General features: G+C 55.2%; 1 pseudogene; it reads right to left on the bottom strand.

Annotated features, from left to right (window-relative positions):
- Positions 1 to 3,874: 3,874 nt before the first annotated feature.
- On the bottom strand, positions 3,875 to 3,993 carry LOC118606156 (annotated as a pseudogene).
- Between the last annotated feature and the right edge of the window lie 384 nt (positions 3,994 to 4,377).

The raw sequence follows: 4,377 nt of genomic DNA, 5'->3' as shown, positions 1-4,377 counted from the left end.
GGCGCAGGTGCCTTGGGCCTGCTCCCCGTCGCCGACTCAGCGGCGGCAGCGGCGCCCTCACCCTGGCTCGCCCTGGTCCTGCTCGGACTGGGAGCAGTGACCCCAACGGCAGCTGGCATGCTGGCGCTGACCGCGGACCGAGAAGCCCGGGAGCGCTCCCCACCGCTCTCGACGAGCCTGAGAATCAGGACCCGCCATCGCCCCATTTTACAGGTGAGGCTCAGGGAGACCGAAGGACGCCCGCGCCCCGAGCCACTGTGCTCGCTGCCGCCTCCCGCAGGTGGGTGAGACGTGCTCCTGACCCGGGCCCCCGCCCCCGCCCTGCAGCTGCTGGGCTCGTGCCCGTGGCCGGTGTCCCCTCCGGTCTCTCAGCCGGATGTGCACACAGGCCCCCACGGCACATCCGATCCCAGCGGCCAGCGCCCGGACCTCTGTGTCCGCCTTCCGGCCGCGGGAGCCCCCTCCCTGCCGGCGTGGAGGGCCGTCGCCCCGGGGAGTTGGTCTGCACCCCACCCACCAGCTCTTCACCAGTGACTGACGGGCCTGGGGGTGTACGTGCTCCTGCCGACGGGGACACTCTGAGGTGTGACCTGCACTGCCCACACGGGGGCTACGCAAGGGCATCGGTGCGGGGGGCAGGCTCCAGGGCACCCTCCATGGGGCCGTTTGTCTCTGCGCCCTGGCTCGGCCTCCTCCCCTGCCTGGACCCGTGCTCCGACGTGGCTGCCCGCGTGTCCTGAGCACATGCTCTGTCCGAAGACGGTGCCTTCCACGCGGCCCCTCCGCACGGACTCGCCTCGGAGAAGCCGGCCAGAGCCACGCGCCGTCACGCCAGCCCTGCTCCGCGCGCAGCGAGCGCCCCGGCTCCCTGCAGGCCTCGGAGCCCGGCGGTGGCCGCGGCGCGCTCACAGGACATGCGAGTCTCTTCTTCGTCTCGACAGCCCCTGGCTGGGGTCCTGCTGAACACAAACACCCCCCAGGACCAACAGTATCTTGTACCAAGCCTTCCGCGAAGCTCGCCTTGCTTAGCCCAACTCCCGCATGAGCCCATCGGCCGTCGTTAGCTCCTTTCCCGGAAGAAGCAACTGAGATTTAGGGAAATTAAGCCACTCGTGCCTGTTGCAGTCGCCGGCGTCAGAGCCCACAGGGTTCCAGCCCGCGTCCACTTCCGTCCTGTGGTCAGCTATCCTTCCGCCACCCTTTCCGGCCGCTGCCAGCTGTGTCTGGAGGGCTGACCTTCCCACGGACAGGCACGGCGCCGAGGGTGACCACATCCCCCGGTGCTGCTGGCACGCCCTCCCGCTGTGGTCGGGGCCCGCGCCGCCTGCTGCCCACCGCCGACTTCCTGTGCCCCCGTGCCCGGAGTGGGAAGCCTCCACACCTGGCCTTCCTGCCTGCGCCAGCCCAGAGTGGTGGCCGCACAGATCCGAGCAATTAACCCCTGCCCCCGTCACACGGCCACCTCAGCCCCGGCCCCTGTGGGTCAGGGAGTCTGTGGGCCTCATGTCACAAGGCGCCCGGCCGGGCAGCAGCAGACGGAAGGGGCTGTCCTCGGTCAAAAGGTTTCGCTTTGCTTGAGAATTCTGCTGGGGCCTGAGCACGCGGGTGCCAGCTTGTCTTTGAGGATGAGGTCTGTCGGGCACAGGGCGTGGTGCGGGGCCACTCTCACGCAGAGCGAGAACAGGGGCCCAGATCTGAGCCCAGATCTGAGTGAGAACCGGGGTCCAGAACCGGGGCCCTTTCCAACAGGGCGGGTCCTCTCCAGCCCATCCCAGAGAGACCCGGGTTTGAGGGAAGCCAGGCCTGGGGCCGCGGAGCCTTCCTGCTTCCGACTCACAGCTCTGAGGCAGCACTCATTAGCCAGGTGTTATGCATGCATTTGCTTTGTAAATGGGAATGATTAAGCTCCGTGGACACCGTAAAGGCAGGTTTGATTCTAGAGTACTGCTCAAGAAAGGATCAAACAGGTGTTTTTAACTTTGTATTAAATACACACATATCTTCCCTCTACATATGTCTAGATCTATATATATCTATCTACATATATACATATATACATCACCAATATACCTTCAGGATGCATATATTGAACTTCTGGTCTGAAGCTCACTAAATTTTCACAAAGAGCTCACCTGTGCAATCGGCATCCACAGCAAGAAAAAGAACATTCTACCTCTCAGGAAGTCGCCTCATTTCCCAAGCAGTCACCGGCCCTGCACTGGCCTAATTTCTGACACCACTAATTAGTCAAGCAGGAGTCATATGGTGTCTTTAATTAAAGTATAAGAATAAAATGCATAGATCGTAAGCATGCAGCTCAATGAGTTTTAACAATCGCAGACACTCAGGTAACCACCACCCAAAACGAGATACAGACCAGCTCTGTCCAGTAGCAATATACTGAGAGCCACGTTGTAGTCTCAAATTTTCTAGTACCCACATGAGGAAAAGTAAAAAGAAACAGGTAAAAACAATTTTGATACTATTTCTAGCCCAGGGAACTTAAAATTATCATTTATTAGAAATGTTGGTTGTTTAAGCCAAAAAATGATCATTTCAACACATAGTTAAGATTGAAATTATAATAAGGAATTTTACCTTTTTTTGTAATAAGTCTGCAAAACTTGATGCATACTTTATACTTAGAGCACAACTCAGATCAGATGCTTTCGAACAGTTAGCATGAAACAATGTCCTGCCGAAACAATAGAGTTGTGTTTAAGGGAAAAATATTTTGTACCGCTTCAGTTTTTAAATTTAATTAGAATTAAATAAAACTAAAAATTTGGTCCCTCAGTGGCACTAGCCACAATTTGAGTCGCATGTCATGTGCCTAGAGGCCACCACAGTGAACAGTAAAAATGCGGATGTCTCCAGCAGCCCAGAAAGTTCCCTCTTCTCCTCTCCAGTCACTCGCCTTCCTTCACACCCCCCAAACCGCTTTTTGCCGCCTGCCACCGTGGAGCGTGTCATTTGTCCGTGGGTTTCCTATAACTGTGATTGCACGGATATATTCTTCTACATCCTGCTTATTTGGCGCGGTATAATTGTTTCCAGGACTCACCCAGCACCACCAGACACAGCCAGCATCTGGCCCGCTGACCTCACCAAGCGCCGATGCCGGTCGGAGCAGCAGGAATGTCGTCGCTGCTGGCGAGAGTGTGGAGTGGCACAGACGGTTCGAAAGACTGCGTGGCGGTTATTTACAAAACTCAGCATACGCTGACCGTACAATCCAGCCATTGGGCTTCTTCACGTTTACCCAAAAGAGATGAAAACTTATGTCCTCGCCAAACCTGTGCATGGGTGTTCACAGCAGCTTTAGTCGTAACCGCCAACACCTGAAACAACCAAGACGTGCTTCAGTAGATGACGGTTACACAAACCGCGGTCCATCCAGACAATGGACTGTCGAGCCATGAGAAGGTGTGGGGGAGCCGTAAACGCTCCTTAGAGAGTGAAAGGGCGGCACACTGTGTGACTCCGCCCACGCGACATTCTGGGAGAGGCGGGAGATCAGGGGTGGGGTGGGGCGCGATGGGGAGGCAGGTCACGGGGGATTCTCGGGGCGTGATACTGGGGCGATGGATGCGTGTCCTCATCCAGCGGTCCAAACCCACAGAATGTGCAACACTGAGAATGAGCCTTCGGGTGAGTTTGGGACCTTGGGTGATTATGTGTCAGCGTAGGTTCGTCTTTGGTGAAAAACGTACCATTCTGGTAAATGATGTTGATAATGGCGGAGGCTGTATCCGGGAGGCGGGGTGGGGGTAGGGAGTATAGAAACTCTCTGTGCCTTTTTTTCTCAGTTTTATTGTAAACCTAAAACTGCTCTTTAAAAAATGAATTCATAATGTTTTTTGTGTTTTTTATACACCTACGGCACCTGGTCTTCCTACGTGGTCTCCCCTCCAAGTACTAACGAGGCCCGACCCTGCTTAGCTTCCGAGATCAGACAGGATCGGGCTTGTTCAGGGTGCTGTGGCCATAGTTAAAAAATGAATTCATTAATTTAAAAAGAATCGCGTGTGTCGTATGTGCCAGTGGTTTGGTATGTTTTATTGCTGAATAGCATCCCGTTGCATAAATATCCCACTATTGATTTATTTCCCCACCGATGCACGTTTGGGCCATTTTCAGTTTGGGGCTATAATGAATAAGGCTGCTCTACACACTCTCGTACAAGTCGTTTCAAAAACCTGTTTTCACATCTCTCGGATGAACACCAAAGAGGAATTGCCGAGTTGCGTGGGGCGTACGTGTCCAACTACAAGAAACGGTTCCTCGAAGGAACTTCACGGCAGCCTTTGTGAGTTCCGTTTCTCCACGTCTTTGCCAACATTGCTATGGTTCATCTTTTTAATCTCAGCCTTTCTC

The sequence above is a fragment of the Rousettus aegyptiacus genome, unplaced genomic scaffold (genome assembly GCF_014176215.1).
Source record: "Rousettus aegyptiacus isolate mRouAeg1 unplaced genomic scaffold, mRouAeg1.p scaffold_m13_p_7, whole genome shotgun sequence".
NCBI lineage: Eukaryota > Metazoa > Chordata > Mammalia > Chiroptera > Pteropodidae > Rousettus > Rousettus aegyptiacus.
Note: the sequence above shows the minus strand (reverse complement) of the source record. Positions and strands in the feature narration are given on the sequence as shown.